At 46.6% G+C, this 19,788-nt stretch overlaps 1 long non-coding RNA gene across 1 annotated transcript; it reads left to right on the forward strand.

The window, feature by feature from the left end:
* Positions 1-3,469: 3,469 nt before the first annotated feature.
* LOC102547313 (uncharacterized) lies at positions 3,470-13,604 on the forward strand. The gene is made up of 3 exons (XR_015625769.1): positions 3,470-3,541; positions 4,389-4,615; positions 10,980-13,604. It is a non-coding gene; the product is annotated as an uncharacterized LOC102547313 (long non-coding RNA).
* The last annotated feature ends 6,184 nt before the right edge of the window (positions 13,605-19,788 follow it).

The raw sequence follows: 19,788 nt of genomic DNA on the forward strand, positions 1-19,788 counted from the left end.
TTCAAATTCTTTTTCTTTAATATTGTGCATGTTCCTAAATATAATGCAGCCTGCTCAGTCTGTGCATGTTACTTATACGTATGTTTTCAGGGCCGACCATTGGTATCAGATGACCGGTTGGTTTCCTTGGTTGCCTTAGCTCTTTGTCTGTGGTCCCTGTGTAGAGATGAGGCCCTGCGAACTCCTCTCACCACATTAGCATGTCGACGGGCGTGATCCCGGTTCAGCTCATGTTTGGGCAGCCATGTTGGTGAAGAGTTCACGGGTGTAGCAACGGACGTTTTTTAGGAGTCACAGCTCACAGGCTTCCTTCATGCTTTCAGTCTTCAGTCAAATATTACCTCTTTTTCGTAGAAATAATTTCCTGTGCAAAGTATGGAAGTTTCATCTGTCAATCAAAAGGCCTATGGCCAATGAGCAGAGACAGGGTTAGAAGGTGGGACATCCGGTAGAGAGAGAGAAAGGATTCTAGGACATAGTCTGGCATAGGAGACATGCTCCAGACACAGAAGAAGACAGTCTCATGGACAAGGTAACCAGACACACAGTATGACTTAGAATAGAATAGATAGATAATTAAGTTAGGAGCTAGTTGGGAGACAAACAAAGCTTTTGGCCTTGGCATTTATTCATAAAATAGAAGTCTCAGAGTCATAATTTCTGGAAACAAAGTGGATGGGTAGGAAAACATGAGGTTGTAGGTGGATTTAATTACACTTTATTTTCCCCCTTTATTTAAAATATTATCATCGCTGCATTGTGTGTGTGTCTGTGTGTATGTATGCATGCGTGCATACATGCATGTATGTATGTGTGTGTGTGTGTGCGTGCATGTGTGCACTTGTGTGTACATACCACGATGTCCTAGTGAGGGCAGAGGGCAGCTGTTGAGGCTCACTTTTCTCTTTCCACCTTGTTGAAGCAGAACCTCTTATTTCTGCTGCTCTGTGTACTCTGAGATAGCTGGCTCTCCAGCTTCCAGAAGCCTCTCCTCTCTCTGCCTCCCATTTCATTATATAAGTACTAAAATTATAGATTCCTGGCCCCAGACAGCCGTGTGGGTTGCAAGGAGTGGACTCCGGTCATCGGGCTTGTACGACAAGTGCTTTTACTTGCTGAGCCGTCCTCGAAAGCTCCTCTTCCTTCCTTACAGTTGTCTTACTATGTTGCTCCAGCTGGTCTCAAACTCCTGGGCCCAAGCAATGTCCCCACCTGAGTTGTATGAACAATAGGCCAAATGTCCCTTCTTCAGAAAGTGTCCTCTGACCACCTTCTGTCAGGGAGCTCGCTTCTGCTCCCTGGCTTTCTCGGTCCGCTTACCTCTCCGTATTCCCTTCCTACCCTCCATGCTCCCTGTGTATTTAACGTCTAACCCCTTCACCAGACCCCCAGGCTCCTGGGGGATGGGACTTTGCCTGCCTGGCTCCCCTTTTTCACCGTTGTCAGCACAGGACCTTGAAGAAGACAGGGGTTCAGTTTATATGTGTGGGAAGTGTGGATGGGTCACCTAGGAGACTTTTAGAAGCTGACCAGACCCTCACTGCAACCCTCCCCCATCTCTCTCTGCACCAAGCTCTGGAAACACAAAGTGGAAAGACACTGAGTGGGTGAGGGAGCCTAAGACGCACCCAGCTGTGTGGCCGGAGCTGGCAACTTCTCTGAGCCTCTGTTTTCTTCCACTGTAAAACGGAGTCCCCACTGTCTTGTGAGGACACAGCGTTTGGCTTCTAGCATCTGGAATTCAGTCTGGCATGTGGTAGGTCTGTGGTGCTGGAAGCATGTGTGTCTAAGTGCCACGCCCACTCAAGTATCAAGACACACCACACACAGACACACAGATACATGCACTGAAGCACACACACAGGATCTCTCTCTCTCTCTCTCTCTCTCTCTCTCTCTCTCTCTCTCTCTCTCACACACACACACACACAGGGATGCACACAGCAAGGCACACATACAAGCCCCCCCCAACACTGTACTGACATAACCTCAGTTTGCTGTGTTCCCCACGTGTTCCCCACATGTCCGTATTTTGTCCTCTAGTTGGTGGTGCCATTTTGGAGGCCAAAGAAACTGTAGGACATAGACCCTTGCTTTTGAAAGTAGTCTTTAGGTGCAGACCTTTGAATATTATAGCCTAGGGACTGGAGAGGTGGCTCAGTGGTTAAAAGCCCTGGCTGCTTGTCCAGAGAATCCCAACGCAATTCTAAACACCCCTCCAATTCAATTCTCTGAACTCCACATGGCAGCTCAAGTTTCAAGGGATCCAGTGTCCTCATCTTGTCTTTGTGAACACCAAACATACATGTAACAAGCAAATACATACATAATACATACATACATACATACATACATACATACATGTGAATGGCCTTCAGCACACACTCCTACAACCACCATCTAAGCCATACTCCATCACAGTGAAGTAAAACCGTCTGAAATGGTGAACAGAAACAAGTTGTTCCTTCCTGTCAAGTATTGTGGCTGCAAAAACAACAGATCCAAGCACACACACACTTAGATGTTTTTCTTACTCTGTAACTCTGTGCCTTGGATCCATTCCGAAGACCTGTGAAACACCAGAGCCAACCCTTTGTGTAGTCCACATGATGCTTCAAGGATTTTCTAAGTGCTTCTGACTTGTGTATTATTTACCAATTCAATTACCAAAAATAACCCCAGGAAGGAGCAGTGATAACTCTCTGACACTTTGGAGGGCACTGACTGCTGTCTAATATGGGGATAAGCAATGCTTACCTTCTCCATTCTCATTCCCCTATCCCCCCCCCCACAAGCCCCGCCCTGGGATGTAGTTCCACCAATGAAACTGGATGGGAACCCAAGTGACCAATGTGAGTCAGAGAGAATCTAAAACAGTCGAGTTTCCTCAAGATCGTGCTGCGATAGTATGTGCTGCTAAGAAAAGGCTGCCTATGTTTAGAAAGCCAGTGCTGGAATTGTTTGGCAATAGGCCTGAATATGGTCATAACTGGGCAAGAGACATGGGAAACACCAATTTAGACAGTGGGGCCTTTTGGAAATGTAGTTCTGAGTCCTTCCTCAATTTAAAAGCCTTCATGGTGAAGAAGCGAAAATATCATCTGTGAGGACCCTTCCCAGTGACTCACTCGTGTCTCTAGGACAAGCCAAAACTGTCCCTAACCTGACACCCATTCCCAGGGTGTCACTGAGTAGTGCCTGCCTCAGGGCCTTTGCTTCTGAGACTCCAAAAGCGGATCTGTGCTGCCCCTCTCCCTCCTTTGGATAAGATCTGAAGGTCTCCCTGACTGCCAGTGTGAACTGTCTCCCAGTACTCAGTACTGCAGGGTCACCCTATGCAGGAAGCCATGTCTGGTCCTCCAAGATGGGGCTGGTCAGCCTTTCTCTGTCCCCTTTGCTTCCTTACTTGGTACCAGGAATTCTGTCTGGTCACTTGTCACCTCCTACCCCTATAAATCACGAGCTCCCTGAGGACAGGGATCCCAGGACCCAGCTCCCCAGACAACGCTCGACACTGGTCTCCAGGAAGCTAACGTTTTCTGTATGTATCTATGGGATTCTAAGTGGTGGGGACATAGAAAACACAGATACCTTCCACTCCTGAGTAGCTCAGGTTCTTATGAGTGACAGAAAGGGACTGGACATGCAAGGCAGGGCAGACCATGTAGGCAGGCCATGTGTTTTAAGGGACTGGATGGGGTTGTATGGTGAAGGCGGCAGGTATGTGTTCTATGACCTTCTTCCAGCATGGTTAGAGGACTTTGGAGAAGCCACGTGTGAGCTGAGACTGTGAGAGAGAGACGCTGCTGCTGAGCCCTGGGCAAGAGATTCCCAGGCAGAGGGATGGTGAGAGCAATGGCTGTGCAGACCTGAGGGAGTCAGCAGGACCCGAGCTGAGTGAATGGGAGATGGGAGTTGGATGAGTCTAGCCCATCGGAGTGCCTTTCAGGCCCTAGAGGAGAGCTTGTTCCTTCTTAGACTGCAGAGAGGAGGCTCTGGAGAGAACCCCAGACTCAGAGGGTCTGGCCCAGCCAGTTCCACACAGAGGCAGAGCCTGAGCCGCTGGTGAGATTCCAAGTGACCAGAAATGTCTGTGTAGTCCATTTACTGTAGCATGGCCTCCTTGATAGTCTCCTTCTGGGAGACAGGCAAATGCAACAGGGGAAACAGCTCCTGCAGAAACCTAAGCTGCGCCCATAAATGTGTGTGAGAGGCAAGAGTGCATGTGCATTCATATGTGCGTGTGTGTGCATGTATGTGTGTGTGTGTAGAGTATGCATGTATGGGTATATGTATGTGTGTGTAAGTGCATATGTATGTGCATGTCTGTGAGTGCACATGTGCATGTGTGCATGTATGTATATAGTGAACTTCTTTCTGCTTGCCAGCTGGGATGCTGTGGAACTTTTACATCACCACCATGGTTTCGTGAAGACTTTCCTCCATGGATTCTGGCTCATGGAAACCAGAGGCCCCTGAGGGGGACAGAAGAGCTCCTATCATTGGAAGAGCCGACCTCAGGGCCACTACAGAGAAAATCCAGCAACACTTCTGGTTCCAGCGGGGGCTCCCTGCCTCCCCCCGCCACCCCACCTTTCCAGGGAATGAGGGCCAGGTGAGAAGCAACCCACTCTTTCATCTCTCCGCTGCTCTGCACAAACTTGTTCTGTCTGCGCTCCCCCTGGGCTAGCTTCCCTCTGTAGCTACCTTCCCGTCTTTGGGGAATGCTATTCCTCCAGGTCAGTTTCTTCACTTCAGATTAAAGCCAGGCACTTCCCAAAGTATGGGGGCTGCTGGGGCTGCTGGGGCTCTATCTATAAATCCACTGATCATTCCATACCTAGCCCTGGTTCAGAGCCCAGCACTGAATTGTAGAGGTTGCCACTGCCACCGTGGTGCACACTGCCAGCTCTGGCCAGCATCCCCGGTGGTCCTATTCCCAGATGGGACTATGCCACCTGACTAGAGGAGTGCAATCTCCTACTGTGGGTTAGGTAACCTCTGTTTTTCCTTTTTCATTCTCTGGGGTCTCCAGAGGACCCTTTGGAGGAATGATGACATCTAACATTATCATCATGGCGGGAAGCATGGCTGTGTGCAGGCAGACACAGTGCTGGAGGAGCCAAGAGTTCTACATCTTGATCTGCAGGCAGCAGAAGGAGACTGTGTGTCACACTAGGCAAAGCTTAATTTGGGGCTGCCTTACAGTTTTTTGAGCTCCCAGGATTAAATTTAAGGCAAAGTCTTGCAAGGCAAATACATTTACCCATGGAATTATCTTGTGGGCCCCAAGACTGTCAGAAAAGAAGAAAGGAGGGAGGGAGGGAGGGAGGGAGGGAGGGAGAAAGGAAAGAGAAAACAGAGAGAGAGAGAGACCTGGTATGTATGGTAGTACCCACCCAGAGACCTAGCAATTGGGAGGCAGAGGCAGGAGAATCAGGAGTTCAAGGTCATCCTTTGCTATACGGTGAGAGCTCGTATAAAAAGAATAACAGAAAATGGGGCTGGAGAGGCGGATCAGGGGGAAGAGCACTGGCTGCTTTGCAGAGGGCCTGAGCTTAGTTCCCAGCACCCACAGGTGCCCTACAACCACCCGTAACTCCAGGGATCTGGTGCCCTCTTCTGGCCTCCACAGGTACTGCACTTATGTGCACTTACCCAACTCCCTCAACAACAAACATAGAAACACACAAAATCAAAAATAAGAAATCTTTCTTCCTCATGGAAGGCCTTTTACTACCCTGGCAAGATATGACAATGTCCTCACTTTTGTGAACTGTTTGGTTGGTGTCTTAGTGACTTTTCTGTTGCTGTGATAATCCACCATGACCAAGGCACTTAACAGAAGGAAGTGTTTAATCGAGGCTTACAACTCCAGGCAGCTGGGAGCCCGACTGTCATGGTGGGGAGCAGGGCAGCAGGCGAGCAAACACTGCACTGTGGTGACATCTGTAGCTCACATCTGACCCACAAACAGAGAGCAGAGAGAGCCACTGGGGATACCAGGAGGCTTTTGAAACCTCTTGCGACCCCCAGTGACACATGACACACTTCCTTCAACAATGCTGCATCTCCTAATCCTTCCCAAGCAGCCACCGTCTGGGGACTAAGTATTCAAATATAAGAGGCTATGGGGACACTCAAGTTTAAATCACCACAGTGGGCAAGTCCGCCCATTTTCCTACAGTGAAGTTTTGAGGTGCTGCCTTCAAGGGTCCTGGAACTTCACGTTTGGGAACAGAGGTAGCTTTCTTTCCAATGCTTGCCGGACTGAGTTCAGTAGTGAGGTGGCAGGGTAGGGCAAGCACAGCGTTAGGTCCTGCTCATCAGTGCTTCAAATTTGATATTGGGCTGGAGAGAGTTCAGTGGCAATGTACTTGCCTAGCGTGCCTGAGGCTGTGTTCTATCCCAACCCCAAAGGGATGGGGGAACAAGGTTGTCTTAGTTAGAATTCTATTGCTATAAAGAGACACCATGACCATGGCAACTCTTACTAAAGACAGAGATTGAATTGGGGCTGGCTTACAGTTTCAGAGGTTCAGTCCATTACCATCATGGCGGGAAGCATGGCAGTGTCCAGGCAGACACGGTGCTGGAGATGCTGAGAGTTCTGTATCTTGATCCACAGGCAACAGAAGGAGGGAACTGTGTTCTACACTGGAGGTAGCCTGAACAGATATAAAACCTCAAAGCCTGCCTCAGCAGTAAAACACTTTCTCCAACAAGGCCACACCTCCTATTAGGACCACTCCCTCTGGGCCAAGCATTCCAGCACGTTAGTCTATGAGGGCCACACTAATTCAAACCACCACAGGCTGCCTGCTAGACCTCGCCCAAGGAATGGACAGCATTACAGTGTGGGTTTGCTGAGCCTTGTGTTGACTATTACTCAGGTACAGCACAGCTTGCAGTCCCAGAGTATTCCACAGAAAGACAGGACATTCCCCAAGAGACACTGTGAGCCACGACCTCAACTCCTGGGCTGGGGACAGTGTCCCCTGGGTCCTGTGTGATCTGTGGCCTGTCAGCCAGCATCTGTGGAGCAGAAGGCTGTGACAAAAGTCAACTTCCCATATAAGGCTACACACTCTGTGCCCGTTTAACCCCACACAAAAAGAACTGAGTTTCTCCAATAACCTAAACCCCATAAGCACATCGACCACTAGTGTGGGGTTCCCCGGTGCCCTCCAAGGGGGTTTTTGTGTTTTTTTTTTAAGATTTATTCATTTATTATATATAAGTACACTGTAGCTGTCTTCAGACACACCAGAAGAGAGCATCGGATCTCTTTACAGATGGTTGTGAGCCACCATGTGGTTGCTGGGAATTGAACTCAGGACCTCTGGAAGAGTAGTCAGGTGCTCTTAACCACTGAGCCATCTCTCCAGCCCCCAAGGGGGTTTTTGTGTACAGCAAAGATTTGTTCCTAGGCTTACTTAGGTTTTAATAATTAATGTTTAATTTATTAAAGTTAAACACCACAGGAAAATCCTACTTTATTATTTATCTTAGCTTTAATTTAGCATATGAAATGTATTATTTTCATTATGGGTCTAGAAGATTTCAATAACCAGTATTTCTTCACGTAATTGCCTTTTAGGAGGCCTTGATTAGTTTGGTCTGGTTTACAAATGTTAACTCCTTTAAGCCTCCCATCTGGGGTGTATCTGTATCTGTTCAGCTTCTTTTTATTTATTTATTTATTTATTTATTTATTTATTTATTTATTTATTTTATATGATGACACTGTCGCTGTCTTCAGACACACCAGAAGAGGGCATCAGATCTCATTACAGATGGTTGTGAGCCACCATGTGGTTGCTGGGATTTGAACTCAGGACCTCTGGATGAGCAGTCAGTGCTCTTAACCACTGAGCCATTTCTCCAGCCCCTCTGTTCAGCTTCTTACATGTTAGGTCAACAGGTGTCCTCACGTAGTTAGGTGGTTCCTACAGATCTAAGGTATTTCCCTGGTAAATACTGAAAACTTGAAGCCTGATTAGCTGCTACAATGCTTTGTGTTAAGGACGAAATCCCAGGGACACAGAACGAGATTCAGCCGCAAGAGTGATTGCATGCATGCGTCCCAGGATTGAGGCCCATGTTGGAGTTTAAATCTTGGCTTGCGTCCAGACAGAACACATCAAACCAACATGGTTCCACATGGAGAGGTTTAATGAGAGAAGAAGACTAGAAGAGGGGAGGAAAGGCCGGCCCTGGGCATGTGGAGGGAATGGGGAGAGAAGGGACAAAGGGTAAGAGGGCAGAGCAGAGAAGAGAGCAAGAGCAAGAGAGTGAGGAGGAGCCAAGAAGCCCCTTTTATAGTGTCAGGCACAGCTGTTGCCAGGCAACTGTGGGGCGGAGCACACCTGGCTGTTGCCAGATAGCCGTGGGGGTGGAGCTTAGACAGAATATCAACATCCCAGCCCAGCATAATCTGGACATGGTGGAGCAGACCTGCATCCACAGGGATGGGGAGAGAAAGGCAGAGAGATTGGCCAGGTGGTGGTGGCACGCTCTTTTAATCCCAGCACTCAGGCTCAGGAGGCAGAGGCAGGTGAGTCTGAGGCTAGCCTGGTCTACAGAGCAAGTTCCAGGATAGCCAGGGCTATAGAGAGACTCTGTCTCAAAAACAAAACAAATGGCAGAAAGATCAGGGCTCAATATTAAGGACATCTTTAGCTACATAGAGATTTGGAGGCTAACCTGGGCTAACTGAAAGTCCAAACCCACAACTCGACTATATGGTTAAAAATTAGACCCATGGGGACTGAAGAGATAGCTTAGTGGTTTAGAGCATACATTGCTCTTACAGAGGACTCAAGTTCAAGTCTCAGCACAGGGTAGCTCACAGCCATCCTTAACTTTAGTTCCAGAGGGTCCACCACCCTCTTCTGACCTTTGTGGACACCAGGCACACACGTGGTACACATGCATGCAGGTGAAATATTCATACATGTAAAATACAATAAATCTCTTTTTTTTTTCGGGGTTGGGGACCGAACTCAGGACCTTGCGCTTCCTAGGCAAGCGCTCTACCACTGAGCCAAATCCCCAACCCCAATAAATCTCTTTTTAAAAAATGGAACCTTGGGGGTTGGGGATTTATCTCAGTGGTAGAACACTTGCCTAGGAAGCGCAAGGCCCTGGGTTCGGTCCCCAGCTCTGAAAAAAAGAACCCAAAAAAAAAATGGAACCTTGAAACAATTTATTGCTTTAGTAAGTCAGGTTGTGTGTGTATGTATGTGTCTCTCTGTGTGTGTGTGTGTGTGTGTGTGTGTGTGCACGTGTGATGTGCAGATGCATGTGCATGTGTGCATGTGGGGCCTCATGTGACTTTCAGTGCCTCCCCTGGTCACTCTCCACTTTATTTCAGACCCAGAGTTTGAGCTGAACAACTAGGCTGTCCCGGAGCCAGTTTACCTCTAGGCTCCTCCCTCTCTGCCTCCTAAGTACTGGGGTTACAGCACTTGGCTTGTCTGTGGGTGCTGAAGGTCCAAATGTTGATGTTCAGGCTTGTACAGGAAGTGATTTCTAACCACTAATAATTTCCCGGGCACCATAAATCAAGTTCTCTTAAACCTTATAAGGATATGAAATAGAAAATGGGCCTTCAGGTAAAAGTTTGTACAGGGGCTGGAGAGATGGCTCAGTGGTTAAGACCACTGACTGTTCTTCCAGTGGTCCTGAGTTCAAATCCCAGCAACCACATGGTGATTCACAGCCATCTGTAACGGGATCTGATGCCCTCTTCATACATGTAATGTATGAACATGTGGTGTGTCTAAAGACAGCTAAAGTGTACTTATACATAATAAATAAATCTTTAAAATAAAGATTTGTATGGACTGACAGCACCGTGGTTAAGAGCACTCATTGTTCTTGCAAAGGACCAAGGTTTGCTTCCCATCACCTACACAGGTGCTCACAACTGTCCTTAACTCCAGGCCCAGGGGATCCAGGCTCTGCTGGCTCCTCCTACACCAGGCAGCATACATACACTCAGCAAAACACACATACACATGTAAAATAAAAACAAATACATCTTTTTACAAAGTAAAAGTTGTTAACATTATAGCGCTTTGTTTTCCCGTGTTTCTGCCCTTAATTTAACCCTTTGGGAAGACGTGAGTGGAGAACACACTCATTAAAGAAACGGGCTCTTTGCTTTGAGCCACGGTAGAGAGCTCTGGAGCCACTGGAGCAGCGGAGTGAGCTGAGAGCAACAGGAGATCGCCGACCCACACACTGCCTAAGCTCACCCGGAAGCCCCAGGACTGCAGCACCCACAGTCAGGAGCAGGTATGGCTCCGCACGCCATTCCTCCCTCTGTCTGTGGGAATCTGGCGACTTGTACCTTAGTTTCCACAGCATGGACTGGAATTTGCATTTCTAAGTCTCTCAAAATGGAAACATATTGGATTGGGCAGTGTGGACCCACACCTTTAATCTCAGCACTACGGAGGCAGAGGCAGGTGAGTTTGCGGCCAGCCTGGTCTACATAGTGAGTTCTGGGACAACCAGGGCTAAGTAGATAGACCCAGTCTCAAACATATGTATGTATACATGCACACACCCATATATGTATATGCATATATAAGTACATATATATGCGTGTATATACATATATATGTGTGTGTGTGTGTGTGTGTGTGTGTGTGTGTGTGTGTGTGTGTGTGTGTGTGAAGAGCTTCCTACGTTTAACAGCCCAGGTTCACTGAGAGAACCTAGGTTGGAAAATAAAACAAAACAATGTGCTAAGCTCAGTTCCGAATGCCCTTCATGTATTAAACGGCTCAGCTCTAATAAACCATTGTGTTTCTCATCAAAAGCCAAGCTATAACTCTGCCATCTGTCTATCCGCCATCTATTTATCCAACTACTCATCTATCTATCCACCCACTGTCTGTCTGTCTGACTGTCTGTCTGTCACTTTCTCTCATGTCAATAAATACAACTCTCCACTATTCCTTTGGCAGCCACAGACAAGCTCCGAGGGCAAGTTGCCCTAATTCATCTCTGCGATCCTCAACTGAAGAACTGTGGGTTTTTCCTGCTGAAGTCACCCTGAGGTTCTGCAAGGAACCGTGAGCCCATGTCTTTGTCCACTTGCATAACAGTCTTAAGAGTACCCGCAGTGGCAGAGTTTATAGAAACGCCCTAAATATTAGGGGGCTGAACACTGCTGTTGTCCCCGGTGCACCCCAGGGCTCTGCAGCCCCCTCTCGTGACAGCACAATGCTGCCAGACCTGAAATCCAGTCATCCAGCCTCCCCGGCTGCCCCTAGGATAATTGGCCAGGGTAGCGGCTGTTTTTTTCCAGCCCTGAGACAGTTTCTTTGTGTAGCCCTGGATGTTCTAGAACTTCCTCTGTAGACCAGGCTGGCCTCGAACTCAGAATTCAGAGATCTGCCTGTCTCTGCCTTCTGAAATCCTGATCGTTTGAGGTGGGAAGATCCACCTCTAATCTGGGCCACACCTTTTGTTGGTAGACTGCATGGAAAAGGGGGGCTCTCTTTCCTTCCACCCTCGTTAGCAAGTCCATTCCTTCACTGGCATTCGAGCTGAGTTCTTTGGGATACCAGCCTCATGGACTGAACAATTACTGGATTCTTGGACCTTCTATATTTAGGCAGTCATTGTTGGGCTAGCAGGACCACAACCTGTAAGTCTCTTCCTGTCTGTCTGTCCGTCTATCTATCTATCTATCTATCTATCTATCTATCTATCTATCTATCTATCTATCTATCCATCCATCCATCCATCCATCTATCCATCCATCTTTCTATTCATCCATCCATACATCCATACATTCATCCATCCACCCATCCATCCAGACTTGGGCCTGATTTACCAATGGCTCTGCGTGATATGCAGACACTACCCAAAAGTGGATACTGTAACATTCCAACTGCTTTCTGGGACAACCCTGAAGGACACAAATGAAGGGAAATCTTCGCAGTGCGCAGAACTTCAGGCAGTACACATGTTATACATCATTTTGTAAGGGGAAATGTCCAGATGTAAGATTGACACATGGCCTGGAGCTGGATGGTCAGGGACTTGGAGAGAGCATGATTGGAAAAGGTTAGAAAAAAAGTCCAGGGAAGAAATATGTGGTCAGATCTCTCCGAATGAGTGAAGGATGGGAAGATACTTCTGTCCCATGTAGATGCTCACCAAAAGGTGACTTCAGCTGAGGAGGAGTTCAATAATCAAGTTTCAGTAACCAAGTAGATAAGATGGTGGACTCTGTGGACAGTCAGCCTCTTTCCCCAGCCATCCCTGTCATTGTCCAGTGGGGCCAAGAACAAAGAGTCCCTGGTGGCAGAGATGGGGGTTATGCATGAGCTCAACAACATGGATGGCCACTCACCATGGCTAACCTGGCCACAGCTACTGCTGAGTACCAGATCTGCTAACAGCAGAGACCAACTATGAGTCCCAGATACGCTATCGTTCCGCATGGTGACCTGGTGTCAAGTTGACTACATTGAACAACTTCCTTTAGGAGAAGGACAACACTTGGTCCTTACTAGAGTTGTTATTTATCCTGGTTATAGATTTGCCTTCCCTGCATTTGATGTTTCTGCTGAAACCACCATCAGATGTACAAAGTGCCTTATCCACCATCATGGTATTCCACACGGCATTGCTTCTGACCAAGGAACTCCTTTCACAGCCAGAAGTGCGACATGGGACCCATAACCATGAAAACCATTGACCTTCCTAATGTCCACCATCCTGAAGCAGATGGCCTGACAGAAAGATGGAATGGCTTTTGAAGACACAGTCACATCATCATTAAATGGCAGCAGTATGGAGGGCTGGGACAGGGTTCTCCCAAAGGCAGCATATGCTTTGAAACCAATATATAGTACTGTTTCTCCTATAGTCATTGTCCAGAAGCATGGAAATGGGAACAGTTCCACTCATTGTCACCCAAGTGACCTACTAGGAAATGTTTTGCTTCCTGTTCCCTTCTCTTGACCTTGAGTTCTGCTGCCCTAGAAGTTTTGGTTCCAGAGTGCGAGCATTCCTGCTGAGACCCAAGCAAGCATCCAATGAACGGGAAGCTCAGACTTTGCCCTGGCCACTTTGGGCTTCTGACACCCTTAAGCCAACGGGCTAAGAAAGGAATGATAATGTTAGAAAGGGTGATTAATCCATGCTACCAAGGGGAAACTGGATTGCTCCTCCACGGTGGAGGTGAGAAAGATTATATCCAGAGTACAAAAGATCCTATAGGGCATCTCTTGGTGCTACAATGTCCTGTGGCTAAAGTCCATGGGAAACCTCAACAGCCTAGTCCAGGCAGGATGACAAAGGACGCAGAGCCATCAGGAACGAAGGGATGGCTCACTCCTCCAGGAACAGAGCCAAGACTGACTGAGGGGCTTGCAGAGGGTGGAAGAAATACAGAATGGATAGTAGAGGAAGGGAGTTACAGATACCATCTAAGGCCGCGTGACCACTTGCAGAAACGAGGATTATAATTGACACGAGTGTGTGTTGTGTTTTGTTACGAGTGTGTTTGTTCAGGTGTTTGTGTTTCCTTTACCTAATTTCTTTTTTTTTGTAATACATATTTTGTCATCCTTTAATCCCCAAATTGGACAGTGAAATTAATTGATACTGATTGAATAGACTGTAAGATATGTGCCACATCACAGTAAGTAAGCAATCTGAGAAGTTATCGGTTTCCCAGTGCTTCCTGGGAAGACTGAGGCATTCTGGGTAATGTCTGCATGGTCTTCTGCTATGAGTGGAAAGGCTAATTTCTTTCTTTCTTTCTTTCTTTCTTTTTTTCTTTTCTTTTTCGGAGCTGGGGACCAAACCCAGGGCCCTGCACTTGCTAGGCAAGTGCTCTACTACTGAGCTAAATCCCCAACTCCGAAAGACTCATTTCTTTATCGTACAGTGTAACACCAATAAAGAATATCAATGGTTATCATACTTAAGTCGAGATACTAAAAGAATGTCCCATAGGGGACATGGCCACCTATTCTAAATGTATCATGCATTTGTGGTTGTATGAGGGATAGTTATATGAGGTTTATGTGTAATTACAGTAATGTTATTTGATTTAATGTGTAATGTGTTTGTGATTGTGATATGTGAAATTGTTATATCAATTATGACCTGGTTATTGTTTTCATTTGTAAATTAATCATGACACAAGGAGATAGTATTGTGTTAGGTTGACAAGAAGTAGACTCATGATGACTATTCTAGGTTTTCAACTCGATTACATCTAAGATTAACTAAAACCCCAAATGGAGGGGAACACCGGTGAGGGAGTTTTGCTTCATTGGAGAGTGGGAAGATCCACTTCTCATTGGAATCTTTTGTTTTGTTTTGTTTTGTTTGAAGACTGGGTTTCTCTGTGTAGCACTGGCTGTCCCAGAACTGACTCTGTGCACCAGGCTGCCCTCCAAGTCACACATTCCCCTGTCTCTGCCTTTCAAGTACTGGGATTAAAGGCGTGTGCCACCAATGCCAGCCTTCTAATCTGAATCTTTGAGGTGGGAAGACATACCTCTAATTCCACACTTCTGCTGGATGCTTAAATAAGGACATGGAAAAAGAAACCTCTGTCTTTGCCTGCTTGCTGTAACCTTGCTAGCAAGGCCACTCCTTCACTGGCATTAGAACCTACTTCTTTGGGATTCGTGTGTATACTGAATTGGCCAGCTGAGACGTCCAACCTCATGGACTGAACAATTACAAGATTCTTGGACCTTCCATTCCTAGGCAGCCATTGTTGGATTAGCCTGAAAGTCATACTAAACAAATCATATATATAAATAAATTTTATATATTACAAAATACATATATATGACCTATATCCCATATATATATATTCACACCTATAAATGTGGATATATAGAGAGATTGTGTGTGTGTGTGTGTGTGTGTGTAGAGAGAGAGAAAGGGGGATGGAGGGAGGGAGGGACAGAGGGAGTTACTCTATAAGTTCTTTTACTCTAGAGAACCGTGATGAATACAACTCTGTTTTCTTAACTGGATAGAAGCGACAAAGCTACTGGCTTGTGTGGCATGTTCCACCTCCTGATACCACAGGCAGAATTCCCACCCTGACCCCGGGAGTTCTGTCGCAGCAGTGCCCTGAGTTCTTCCAGTTCCCGTCTTCCCCTGAAGAAATGGAGCCGCAGCACACAGGCAGTGAGCTCGAGAAAAGGAGACTTACAGAAGTATGAGCCTCCCTTGGAATTTCTAGAGCATTCCCCCAAGTAACTGCAGACATCACACTCTTTTCAATTACACCAGAAACCTTACAAAAGCTGAGGCGGGGTGGGGGCGTGGGGGGGCTGAGGCAGGAGGATTGCTGTAAGCTCGAGTTTGAGGCAGCATGGGGTTTACAGTGAGGAGTTGTCTCCAAAACCCAGAGTGAAATAAAGCTACAGGTTGGACTGAGCAACATCAACAAGGCAGACCTCCACGGCGATTCTAAAGAGTAGATATTATATGTTACAGATATCACTTATATAATACATTCTATATTGTATATACACACTTTAAGTATTTCATGAATTTAAGAAGCATGCAGGGGTTTATGGTAATTTTAGAAGTAAACTAATGAAATTTCACATGTCAGAGAAAAGAGCGAATATCAGAAAGGTAATTATGTGCAATGTGCTTGTGTGTGTCTGCATGCTTGAGTGTGGGGGGGTCAGATAACAACCGTGGGGTCATCCCCAGCTGTCTACCTTTGTGTTTTGTTTTCAAAACAAAGCACACGAGTCTAATCTCAGCACTCAGGAGGAAGAGGAAGGTGAATTTTGAAGTTTAAAACTAGCCCAGTCTACAGAGTGAGTTCAAGGACAGTCAGGGCTACACAGATAAGCTCTGACTCAAAATTAGTAGTAGTAGTAGTAGTAGTAGTAGTAGTAGTAGTAGTAGTAGTAATAATAATAATAATAATAATAATAATAATAATAATAATAATTTAAAACAAGGTCTCTCACTTGGCTGGGAAATTCACCAATAGGATACCCTCCCCATCTGCAGAACCAGGATTACAAACCCCTGCCACCACACCCAGCCCTTCTGAGGTTGAACGTGGGTCCTCTTGCTTGCACAGCAAGCCCTTTACCTACTGTGCTATCTCCCCAACCCAGAAAACCAAACATTCAATAGGAGGGGTGAGACAGAGGGCAGCCAGGTAAGTGCCTCGAAGAACGTAGGAAAGAGGAGATGCCCATAAACCAGGAAGGAGTGGAAAGCAAGCAAAGAGCTAAAGGAAGCCAAATCCTAACGTTTTTAAGAAGACAAAGCAAAACTGGCAGACTGGCCGAACCAGTTAGTGAACTCACAGGCAATTAAACCTGGTGAGTTGTCAGGGAAGGAACCAGAGCCCAGCCATAGGAGAATGCGAGCAGCCTCAGGCCAATGTGGATGGTTCGCAGATGCACACACTCTAAAGGAGACTGGGCTGGAGGGAAAAAACAATGAAAGTCAACAAACTTTTAACTTAGTGGTGGGGTTGGAGAGACCGCTCAGTGGTTTCTTGAGTGAATGCTGTTCTTCCGGAGTTTAACCGTTAGGTAAAATGTTAGGGCCTAGGTTACTGTTACCTGTCTGGCCTGTCATGTTGTGCTGTTACTAAGGAAGCTTTCCCGTGTGCTGTTACTTCTGTAGCGAGGATGGTCTTTGGTGTCCTTGGAAACCAATCACGCTGGAGGTCAGTTAGAAGTGCTTTGCAGAGTTACCCACAGGAAGCTTGGACCTGAGTCAACAGTCAGGCAACGGGCGCTTCCTGCACCTGTGTATAAACTTTTATGGTGTTTGCTTGTGTAAGCTGCCCCTGGGATGAACCCCAACATAAGACAGACGCCTGCACCAATATAAGAAGCTACGTGGAATAAGACTTCCATTTTGAGTAGGGGTCGAGTGAAGTTTAAGTTCCCAAGGCCTCCCTGGGAACAGACACTCTACATGGCAGAAAGAGACATGTTGTATGGGTAACTGACATCCTAGTTGTCAAGTTAAGGCATGAATGTTAGGTGAGGCAAGTCCCTGCCACAGTTGAATACCTTAACCAATGGGAGCAGGAAAAGTGTACAACAAAGATATTTCTAAGTCCTGATTGGGATTGGTGAATAACTTGACATAGATATTTGTGGATTTTGTGACTCAAGGTCAAAGTCAGCTTCTGAGTCTGGTCTGTGGCCCGGATGGATCAGTCTTGGGGTGTGGCATTCAATAAGCCATCCCTATTTGACTGAGATTGGAATTTGGTTTGTGAGGTGATTCCCAGACCCCAACATAGAGATTCAGTTCCCAGCACCCACATCGGGAAGCTCACAGCTACCCATAATGCTAGTTCTAGAGCCAGTGTACCCATCTGGACTCTGGGAAGCTGTACTTAAGAGCACGTCCCCCACCCACACACCCTACTCCCACCCCTACACAAGCACACTCACGGTTAGAAATAAAAAAAAACTGACTCCCACAAGCTGCCTCTGCTATCCACACACACAGTGTGCATGGCGTGCACGTTCTCCGCATCAAAAATAAACGGACGGGAAAAATATTTTTAAATAAGTTATACTGAGAATTTTGAAAACTTCAAAGTTCTTGGAGGTGGTGGTGCATGACTTTAATCCCAGTGCTTGGTGGAGGGTGGAGGGTGGAGGGGAGGCAGAGGCAGGGAGATCTCTGTGAGTTTGAGGCCAGCCTGGTCTCTATAGTGAATTCCAGGTCAGTCAAGACGACATCGAGAAATCTCAAAAAGGTAAAATTTAAAAACTTTCATACCAAAAACCATTAGAACCATTTTTTAACTTCAGGGAAGTTTGTCATTGGTCCTGTCTGATTTCGCATTATATGTTTAAGAGGGGCCTGATGCTCTAGCTTAGAATTTTTTTCTTTTTTTTTTTCTTTTTTTTTTTTCTCGGAGCTGGGGACCGAACCCAGGGCCTTGCACTCCCTAGGCAAGCGCTCTACCGCTGAGCTAAATCCCCAACCCCCAAGCTTAGAATTTTTATATCTTCCTGGTGAAACTTTTCAAACTACACTCCAGCTTACCCTTTAAAGGATTTGTTTATTTTTGTTTTATGTGTTTGAGTACTTGCCTGCTCATATGTCTGTGTATCTCATGCATGCCTGTTGTCCACAATGGCCAGAAAAGGGCATCAGATCCCCTGGAGAAGGCCATGAGCCATCATGCGGGTGCTGAGACCCAAACTGAGTCATCTGCAAACGGAGCCAGTGCTCTTAAATGCTGTTTCCCATCTCTCCCTCACCAGCTTAACTCAATATTTTATCTTTTATTAGTGCATGCATGTGTGTGTGCGTGCGTGTGTGTGTGTGTGTGTGTGTGTGTAACTATGTATGGTGTGTGGTGTATATATTTGTGTGTGTGTGTGTGTATAGTGAGTGTGTGCCTGTGTGTATGGTGTATGTGTGTCTGTAACTGTGTATGGTGTGGTTTGTGTGTGTATTCGTGTGTGCATATGTGTATATGGTGTGTGTATATGTCTATAACTGTGTATGCTGTGCAGTGTGTATTTGTGCATGTGTGTGTGTGTAGTATATGTATACGTGGTGAGTTGTGTGATATGTGTGGGTGTCTGGTGTGTGTGTCTATATGTGTATGGTGTGTGTGCATGGTGTGTAGTGTGTGTATGGTGTGTATGTGTGTGTGCATGGTGTGTAGTGTGTGTATGGTGTGTATGTGTGTGGGGTGTGTGTCTGTGTGTATATGGTGTGTGTCTGTGTGTATTTGTGTGTGTTTGTGTATATGTGTATGTATGGTGTGTGTGTCTGTGTGTATTTGTGTGTGTTTGTGTATATGTGTATGTATGGTGTGTGTGTCTGTGTGAGTGTTTGTGTGAGTGTTTGTGTGTGTGTCTGTGTGTGCGTATGTGTATGGTGTGTGTGTGGTGTATGTGTCTGTGTGTGTGTGGTGTGTGTGTCTGTGTGTTTCTGTGTCTATATATATGTGTGTCTGCGTGTGTGTGTGGTGTGTGTGTGTGGTGTGTGTGTGGTGTGTGTGTGGTATGTGTGTGTATGGTGTGTGTGTATATGTGTGTGTGTGTGTATGGGATGTGTGTGTGTATGGTGTGGGGTGTGTGTGTGTGTGTGTGTGTGTGTGTGTGTGTCCACAGGCACTTTCAGCACCAGGTCTCACCTCCCATCTACTGATGCAGGGTTCCTGTTGTGTGTTCTGCTGTCTCATGCTCCGTGGTAGCTAGGCCTTGAGTTTCCAGGTCAGTCTCCTGCCCCACCTCATCAGAGGAGAGCTGGAACTCAGATGCACCCAGTTCCATCAGCTTTGTACTCACATGTAGTTCAGGCTGGCCTGGAACTCACTGCATAGCCAAGGACAGCCTCAAGTTCTGATTCACCTGAGTACTGGGATCACAGGCGTGGGCCATGACTCCTGGAATTTTTAGTGCTAAAGGTAGATCCTAAGGCTTTCTGTGTGGTAGGCAAGTCTCTACCAACTGAGGGGCGGGGCCTTGCTATCTTAACTCATGCTGGCCTCAGACTCCTGTCTCAGCTTCCTGAATAGCTGGTGCTCCAGAGAGCGTCACACAACCTGCCTGGGCATTGTTCAAACACTGATTTATTAAATATTTTCCACATGCATTACAGTGGCCCACAGTTTCCCGTGTTTGCTCACAGGATGAGTCAGATCCCACCACCGCACCACTCTGTCTAGGCAGTATGTTCATGACAGCTTTGTCATACGTTTTGAAATTGGAAACTATGCATCCTTCACATTTGTTCTTTGGGTCTCATGTATGTAGCCCAGGCTAG

The sequence above is a fragment of the Rattus norvegicus genome, chromosome 7 (genome assembly GCF_021556685.1).
Source record: "Rattus norvegicus strain SHRSP/BbbUtx chromosome 7, alternate assembly SHRSP_T2T, whole genome shotgun sequence".
Taxonomy (NCBI): Eukaryota; Metazoa; Chordata; class Mammalia; order Rodentia; family Muridae; genus Rattus; species Rattus norvegicus.